This window comes from Balaenoptera physalus, assembly GCF_965194825.1.
Source record: "Balaenoptera physalus genome assembly, chromosome: 2".
NCBI lineage: Eukaryota > Metazoa > Chordata > Mammalia > Artiodactyla > Balaenopteridae > Balaenoptera > Balaenoptera physalus.
Genome location: NC_138883.1, coordinates 9,747,309 through 9,757,236, shown reverse-complemented (window position 1 = coordinate 9,757,236; position 9,928 = coordinate 9,747,309).

Genomic DNA, 9,928 nt, shown 5'->3' with positions numbered 1-9,928 from the left:
GTTCCAGGTCCTGCAGAAGCTGGTCCCTGCTTATGTATCTTCTTGCCCCACCATCTTACTAAGCTTCAGCCAAGCAGCCTACCCTGTTTTCTAAACGCATGATGAAATTTCACACCTCTGTGCAGTACTTCATGCTGTTCCTCTTGCCTGAAATGCCCTTCCTCTCTTCCTGTGCCCTTACAAAGCCTCCTGAGGTCACCCCATTCCAAGACCTGATGCCTCTCTGCTCCAGCCCCTACTCCCTGCAGCAGAACGAAGTCTTCCTTCTCTCTCCTTTCAAGGCACATCGCATATACTTTTATTCTAGCACTTATTACAGGGTGTGGTGACCTGGCCCTGCATGGAACCATCACCTCTGACCATGTCCTTTTGTTACCCTGAAATGCTGGTCAGCTGAGGGTAACTGAGAACACCATTGGCCTCGCCTTACCCTCACCCCTAGATTTCCATTTCCCTCTCCTCTCCAGCACTTTCCAAAAGTCCTTTCCCCTCTCGAGGGTCATTTAATTTCATCCCATCCCAATGACTGTGGCTTTAGGGAAAGCAGAGTAATTCCTTTTATATCTTCAAACCTCAGCCCTTCTTGGGCAACACAGGATCGGCAGATCACCGAATGTCAGCCTGGGCTGGAGGCCGCCTTAAAACTGTTCAACTGTTCAGAGTTCCTGAGGGCAGCATCCTCGTGTTAATTATGTTTATATCTCTCAGAGTCTTGCAAAATGCTCAGAGCATGAAATCATTTACAAAACTCCTAAATGAAATTCATCATGAAAGCAAACTAAGATCCATAAAGTACAAAACTCAGAGATATCCAATTCAAAGTATTTACAGTAGATGGAGCTATATATTTCCACTGTGATCTACTCTGTACTTCATATATCATGTGAAATTTTTAACATTTCGGCAGTTACTCATCAGTTCTTTTTGCTTAAATAAATTAAAAGCCATGGGACTCACTTGCCCTGTTTATCCATGTTAGCTATAAATTGTTAGAAAATGTTATTGAAGAGTTTCCCTAAAAACTGTACTCTGATTAAAAGCATTTGGAACAAGTAATAGACATTATTAAAAGCCACTGATAAACCCTAATGTAAACTATGGACTTTGGGTGGTCATGATGTGTCATCAGTTGTAACAAATGTACCTCTCTGGTATAGGATGTTGGTAACGGGAAAGGCTGAACGTAGCTGCAAGGAAGGCTGGAAAATTGTCTTTACTAAGAGGCGAGGTGCTGAGCTAAATACCTACAACAGATAGTAAGGTACTGCTAATAGTATGCCACAGTAGGATGTTTTAAAACTTTTTATTATGGAAAATTTCAAGCATATAAAAGATGTATAATGAATTTCAAGGTGCCCATCATAAATCTTCAACTGTTAGCCAACCTTGCTTCATCCTGCTCACTTCCCCACAACCTACAGTTTTTTTCTGGATTTAAAAAACAATTGTGGTAAAATACAGTCCCGTGGTATCTACTGGGGATTGGTTCCAGGATCCCCATGGATACAAAACTTCACAGGTGCTCAAGTCCCTTGTATAAAATAGCATAGTTCACTAGTGGCAAGACGGGAATAAAGACACAGACCCACTAGAGAATGGACTTGAGGATATGGGGAGGGGGAAGGGTAAGCTGTGACAAAGTGAGAGAGTGGCATGGACATATATACACTACCAAACGTAAAATAGGTAGCTAGTGGGAAGCAGCCGCATAGCACAGGGAGATCAACTCTGTGCTTTGTGACCACCTAGAGGGGTGGGATAGGGAGGGCGGGAGGGAGGGAGATGCAAGAGGGAAGAGATATGGGGACATATGTATATGTATAACTGATTCACTTTGTTATAAAGCAGAAACTAACACGCCATTGTAAAGCAATTATACTCCAATAAAGATGTTAAAAAATAAAATAAAATAAAATAGCATAGTTCAGTGGTCCTTTGTATCCGTGGATTCTGCATCTGTGGATACAACCAACCGCAGATGGAATTCAGTCTGCAGTTGGTTGAATCTGCAGATACAGAAGGCCAACTGTGTATGTACATAAAAGCTGGATTATCTTTAGCATGACATCTTACCCATAAATACTTCACAATGCCTCTCTGGTAATGACTTTTAAAAACATAATCATCTGCCATTTTTATACATTACAATATTAATAATTTGTTAATATCATCTAATTTCCAGTCCATATTAAAGTTACCCCAGATACCAAAAACGAACAAACAAAAAAACCCCATCAGGCTTTTTATAGTTGTTCATTCAAATCAGAGTCCAAAGTCCATACACTGCATTTTGTTGTTATAAGTCTCCTTTATCCTGTAACATCTCCCCAACACCTGCTTTTTAAAATGTCATCAATTTATTAGGGAGACAAGGCCATTTTTCCTGAGTATAATATCCCACAATAAGTTGATAACGTCTGTTGAATTAGGTCCTCAGGAAACGTTCTTTAGAATAAACCTCTAGAATTTTCTGGTCCAAGGGCATGAACCTCTGTGTGGCTCTTGCTCACCACACTTACAAGCAGAAGTGTTTCTTCAGTACCTACCTAACTGCCACTGGTTAGGTATTATTATCCTGTCACATTCCTCACAGCTTGGTGAACACCAGGGCGCATTTGAAACTGTATGCTAATTTAGCACGTGTAAAATAATACCTTTATTTACATTTTATAAATTTAACACGCTTAAAGTAGCACTTGTAAGTTACGTTTCTTTGGTTGCCCTTTCCACCCGCGTATCTATTTACAGTTCATGCTCTCTCTTATGTGACTTGATTGTTCGACTCCTCTAATCCTCTAATGCTGCACTCCTCTAACCCCTCTAGGTAATTCTGTAGTAACTCCCTGTTATAATCATGGCTGTTCCTCATCTTTTGTTTTTAATTAAATTTTTTTAAAAGTTAGTACACTTTTTATTTTGTAGAGCAGTTCTTGGGTTAGGGAAAAATTGAGGAGAAAGTACAGAGGTTCCCATATACGCTCCTCCCCCTTCCAGTTTCCCCTATTATTGACATCTTGCATCCATTTGTTACACTTGATGAACCACAGTTTACATTAAGTTCACTCTTTGTGTTGTATAGTTCAATGGGTCTTGACAAATGTATAATGTCAGATATTCACCATTAGAGTATTGTACAGAATAGTTTCACTGCCCTAAAAATCCCCTGTGTTTCCCCTATTCACCCCTCCTACCCTTCCCCATGAACCTTGGCAACTATTGTTCTTTTTACTGTCTCCATAGTTTTGCCTTTTTCAGAATGTCATGTAGTTGGAATCATACAGTATGTAGCCTTTTCATTCTGACTTCTTTCACTTTGCAATATGCATTTAAGAATCCTCCCTGGGGGCTTGCCTGGGGGCGCAGTGGTTGGGAATCTGCCTGCCAATGCAGGGGACACGGGTTCGAGCCCTGGTCTGGGAAGATCCCACATGCCGTGGAGCGACTAGGCCCGTGAGCCACAACTACTGAGCCTGCGCGTCCGGAGCCCGTGCTCTGCAACAAGAGAAGCCGCGATAGTGAGAGGCCCGCGCACCGCGATTAAGAGTGGCCCCCACTTGCCGCAACTAGAGAAAGCCCTTTCACAGAAACGAAGACCCAACACAGCCATAAATAAATAAATAAATAAATAAAATATTAAAAAAAAAGAATCCTCCTTATATTTGCATGACTTCGTAGCTCATTTCTTCATAGCTCATTTCTTTTTTTTTTTTTTTTTTTGGTTGTGCCCCATGGCTTGTGGGATCTTAGTTCCTCGACCAGGGATTGAACCCAGGCCCTCGGCAGTGAAAGCATGAAGTCCTAACCACTGGACCACCAGGGAATTCCTGCTCATTTCTTTATATTGCTGAATAATATTTCATTGTCTGGATGTACCACAGTTTTTTCATCCATTCACCTCTTGAAGAATATCTTGGTTGCTTCCAAGTTTTGGCAATTATGAATAAAGCTGCTATAAACATTCATGTACAGGGTTTTTTGTGGACATAAGTTTTCAACTCACTTGGGTAAGTACCAAGGAGCATGATTTTTGGATCTTATGGTAAGACTATGTTTAATTTTGTAAGAAACTGCCACTCTGTCTTCCAAAGTGGCTGTACCATTTTGCATTCTCACCAGCAACAAATGAGAGTTCCTGTTGCTCCATAGCCTTGCCAGCATTTGGTGATGTCAGTGTTCTGGATCTCAGCCATTCTAATAGGTATGTAGTGGTATCTCATGTTGTTTTAATTTGCAGTTCCCTAATGACATATGATGTTGAGCATCTTTTCATATGCTTATTTACTACCTGTATATCTTCACTGGTGGGTGTCTATTCAGATCTTTTTCTCAGTTTCAATTGAGTTGTTTGTTTTCTTATTGAGTTTTAAGAGTTCTTTGTATATTATGGATACAAGTCCTTTAACAGATATGTTTTTCAAATATTTTCTTCCAGCCTGTGGCTTGTCTTTTCATTCTCTTAATGCCTTTTACAGTTAAACTTTTATTTTCAGATAATTGTAGGTTCACACGGAGTTGTAAGATGTAATACAGAGAGCTCCTCTGTACCCTTAACTCAGGTTCTCCCAATGGTAACATCTTGCACAACTATGGTACAATATCACAACCAGGATACTAACATTGATACAGTCAAGATACAGAACATTTCCATCACTGCAAGGATCCCTCGTGTTACCCGTCCCTCATCTTTTGAATGGTCTTTCTACACCTAGAGAAATCCCCGCCTATGGAGTCCTGCTCCCAATATAAGAACGAGAACTCTTATGAGAATTGAAGCTAGAGTATGGCATGGACACACCCATGTAAAACTGATTTGGAAGTGGGCAAAGTGAGAAAACAGGCTCTTGTATTGCTGCTGGTGTGGTGGTGATGGGGGCATCTGGCTTTGGGGGAGGCAACCATGGTGGGGGCCTGCAAGGTTGAGCTCCTTGTGTTGAATGGGCAGCGGGGGTCAGGGGCTGGTGCCTTTCCTGAGGGCTCAGTGGGGCAGGACCCCTGCAGAGATTTTCTCATCAAATTGGGTATTGTTCTCCAAGCTTTAGCCTCAAACCTGGTTCTCTACCCCTCCCAACAATTCTATGAACAAGCCCATATCCTTTTATTTACTTATTTAGTTTATTTTGGAGGACTTTATGGCTAGTTATACAAACGTAATAAATAAACAACACCCTCCCCAGCCCCTCCCCAGCATTATTCCTACTCCATCCCTATCATCTTAATTTACGTCTTTCTGCTTAATCATCCAGAATAAATTTCTTTTGCTTGGCACTAAGGCTTCTCACTGATCAATTTCCTTAAGACTCAGGTTCCACTGGACTCCAAGAGACAAGTGAACTTTCAAGCACTTGTGTTTACAGGAGTTTTGCTACAAAAATATCTGTGGAAACCAAAATAAAGCAGATGGCCATCTGAGACTGCGTGCCAGATTGTTTATATCAGTGAGTTAACCCATGAGACAGGCAGCAAAGGAACATAGCCAGGATACAAAAGATGCTGAATTTCGAAGAATAATCTTCAGCATGAAAATCTCTCAGCCCCAGCCCTTCCTCTGAAGCAATCATCAAGATGTATGTTCAGCTACAGTGGAAAGTTAGATTTTAGGGACAGAGACATCAGGGTTAAAATTTAGATATTGTCATCAATTGCCTGTGTGCCACCTTGGACGAGGCACTTGATATTTCTCAGTCTCCATTTATTTCTTCATCTATAAAATGGGGAGGATAATAATCTACCTTCGGGGTTATTATTGTGAAGGTTGAAGGAGAACATGAGCGTGAAGTGTCTGACAACCTTTCTGGTTTATGATAGATACTTAATTAGTGGTCATTATCATCAGTTGTTCCGTTGGGAAAATAATGAGCTAAATCCATTTCCCAAGATGGATAAGAGGAGGCTGGAGCAGACAGTCCTCCCCAGGATTTGTTCTTTCTTTCTTTATCAACATATTCTTCTTTCTCACGGGGCAGCAAAATTCCTAGCTACAGAACTACGTTTCCCAACCTCCCTTGCAGCCCAGGGCTGGCCATATTTCACAGTGTCGGCTAATGGGTTTTACATGAGAGTCTGGGGGGTCTATTTTATTTTCTGCTTGTAGTTTCCTTTTACTTTCTTGGCACAGAGATGTGAGGCTGGGGCTGCAGAGGCCATCTTGTGACCAGAAGAGACCACGACGGGGAAGCCACATGCTACGATGGCAGAATAGAAGACGGAAGAAACCTGAGCCCTTGATGACATCATGGAGCCGCTGCACCTCAGGACCAACTGCTTCAATGTCCTGTGTGAGAAATTAACCCTGTGTGGTGAAAGCATCGTAGCCAGATTTCTGTAACATGCAGCTGAATTTAGTCCCTAAATGATGTGGAGACCACATCTACCAGGGCCATAGACACAGGGATGAATTAGGTTTTTTTCCTTTTTTTAAAAAATTAATTACTTTATTTATTTTTGGCTGCATTGGGTCTTTGTTGCTGCGTGCCAGCTTTCTCTAGTTGAGGCGAGTGGGGGCTACTCTTCGTTGCAGTGCGCGGGCTTCTCATCGCAGTGGCTTCTCTTGTTGCAGAGCAGGGGCTCTAGGTGCGCGGGCTTCAGTAATTGTGGCACGTGGACTCAGTAGTTGTGGCTCACGGTTTCTAGAGCACAGGCTCAGTAGTTGAGGCGCACGGGCTTAGTTGCTCCGCGGCATGTGGGATCTTCCCGGACCAGGGCTGGAACCCACGTCCCCTGCATTGGCAGGCGGATTCTTAACCACTGCGCCACCAGGGAAGTCCATGAATTAGTTCTTAATAATGACTTTGAAACATGAGTTATAGAATGTGCTAGGGAAGGGGAGGGCAGCCTAGACTTTTATCCCACTTATCACACAGTTGCTAAAAGTGAAAGCTACTACTTTTTGATAGATTTAGAAAAACTAAACATTTTCCCATAGCATCTATGTAATGGGGTGTCCATCTCTGGTTACAGGTCTCATTGGTCCCTGGAGTGCAACGCCAGCTACTATTTCACATGAGGTACATAGGAGGACATTTCGGGATTTGACCCCCTCCCCAGTTTGTGTCCAGGCCTCCCTGAGTGTTTCAAAGGTGGGGAGAAGTCTGGTTTGGTTCAGTCCTGTCTGGTGCCTTGATGATCCTGGAGGATGCAGGTTTACTGAAGCCAGGCGTTCTCCTGTGTCTTCAGGGTGACAGTTGGACAAAATCTCCTGCATCTCTGGTAGCCACAGGCCCTAGACAGTGCCTCGCCCTGGCAGGATGTAATTCTTCTAGTGGCGGGCCAGCCTACTTGCCAGAGCTGTGTTCGGTGAGGGAGGCTCATGGCTGGACCGGTCCAGGCTGGTTGGGACAAAACTCCTATGACTCCTTCATCAGCCACTTCCCAGGGCACTTGGGCAGCCCTGGCGCGTATGGGCTTGTGTGGTGTCGGCTACCTCAAGTGGGTGCTGCAGTGGGGCTGCCCCTCGTCCCCCCTCCTCATCAGATCAAATGACCTTTTTCAGTCCAGCTATACCATCAGTCAAATAAGAAATACCACAGGCCTTTATGAAACTTAGAGGGATACCATCAAAACAAAATTAGACCACATGTCTTCAAGTGCCTTGTACTCTTTGCAAGCAAACTGAAAATTATTAGAAAATAAACCAGTCAGCTGTGACCTAGAAGTTTAGATAAGTAGTGACTATTCATGAAAAACTATTGTGCTTGCATTGAGACAAAAACAAAGATGATAATTTCCCTTTAGAAGGTAGGAGGTGCAGGTGGTTTCAGGCAGTGCTACTCATGGGGCTTGTTTCTGGCTTCCTGCAGGCCCATGGGCCTCTACGAGGTAAATTCATCTTCCAGGGATGCAACAGGATAATTTTTGTCTATTGAATTTAATAATAAAAAATTAGGACTTGTATTTTTTATGTCTTTTTTTTTGGTGGTGGTGGGGTTATCTATCTATTTATTTATTTATTTATTTATTTATTTATTTATTTATATATTTATTTATGGCTGTGTTGGGTCCTCGTTTCTGTGCGAGGGCTTTCTCTAGTTGCGGCGAGCGGGGGCCACTCTTCATCACGGTGCGCGGGCCTCTCATTATCGCGGCCTCTCTTGTTGCGGAGCACAGGCTCCAGATGCGCAGGCTCAGTAGTTGTGGCTCACGGGCCCAGTTGCTCCGCGGCATGTGGGATCTTCCCAGACCAGGGCTCGAACCCGTGTCCCCTGCATTGGCAGGCAGACTCTCAACCACTGCGCCACCAGGGAAGCCCCTATGTCATTTTTTAATATCATTTTTGGGGTATTTAATTTGTGTTGTATTTTACAAAAGTTGGTCTATGATAGACTGGAAATAAATACATTTTAAAAATGTCCTTCAGTGAGAGGCCTGCACACCGCGATGAAGAGCGGCCCCCGCTCGCCGCAACTGGAGAAAGCCCTCGCACAGAAACGAAGACCCAACACAGCCAAAAATAAATAAATAAATAAATAAATTAAAAAAAAAAAAAAAAGTCCTTTACCAGATAGCTTGGGAAGGCCTAGATTTTGGTTTTAGGGAACTCTGTGCTCAGATGGGCGGGGCTCCAGTCCTCGGTGCTCACCAGGTTCCGTCTTTGGGTGCACATTCCTGCAAGGGGTGTCGTCTGGGACCCTCCAGAGTCTCCAGGGACTGAGCTAATGTTGGTATTTCTTAGCGAGTAATTTCACATAAAATGGCACCTATGTGATTTGAAAGCGAACTGTACCCACCCCCGCCCCCAAACAGACAATCAACTTACAAGATGAAAGACTACACTCAGCCTTTAGTTTCTTTTCGTGGTCACTACAGACCGGCCAATACAACCCAGTAGGGCTGACTTAGCACAAGGATTCTCAAACTGTCGGCAGTGATGGAGCTCTCTACGTGAATTAATTCTGCCCCTTCATGCCAAATCTCAGTAGCTGGGACATCGCTGCCCGGGGCCAGAGAGAAGTGTAGGGTAGAAACGCTGCTGTCCAGCTAGAACATTGAAGCTGTCAGGACATTTCGAGGGTGATGGCAGTGGCACAAAAGAGTCTGCCAATGATGAATATTGGGTAGGAGGGGATTGAGTTATAAGACAAAGATAATTGGAACTTTAGGACTCTGTTGTTTAAGGGAGAAAGAAAGAAGGATGCTCTTCTACTATCATGAACATTTGTCTTTGGGTTATTTCTTGGGTATTTTCACAGACAGTATCTCATTTCAGGCCTTGCCTTGGGGCTGTTATTGCTATTTCACATTTGAAGGAACTGAGGCCTGGGAACGTTGAGACTTACCTGGGGTCCCTAGGAGAGCTGATCCTGATACAGGGTGGCCAGGGAAGCTCCCCTGTCCAGTTTTCCGCCCCATGGCAGGATGTGGGCCTCAGACTGGAAATGGCAGCTGCTCTCTCCCTCCGGGCCTCTGTGAGCCCTGTCTGGGAGCAGCCGTGGACCCTGTGCCTCAGTTCACGTTCTCTCGGGGGCCATTTCCTGGGGGGGGCACAGAGGGCAGGCTGACGTGATGGGAAAAGTCTGGTGGCCCCATGTTCTTATTCTAACTCAGCTGGGCAGCATGTGAATGAAATCATTTTTCCCACCCTCATTTTTCCGGCCCCCCTTTTTCCCCACCTTCATTTTTTTCCTGCTCCTTCTCATGGGCAGGATGTGGCCACCACCCCACGGGGTGTTTTGAAAGATTTATGATCGTGCAATGAGTTTCTAGTCCAGCATCTGGGAGAGCGCTCCAGAAATGGTAGCAGCGCCCATTGGGCAACGTTAATCATGCTTTTTTAGTGATACCATCTATCCAGTGGTGTGATTTTTCTCCGTGTTTTCCAATGCAATTAAATTCTAATTAAATGTTCATGCTTATTATTTTAAGAAAAGAAAGAAAAGGTAGCCGCCCTCCATAGGCATCACTTTCCTCTCCGGCTCGTCAGAGAGCTCCTTCC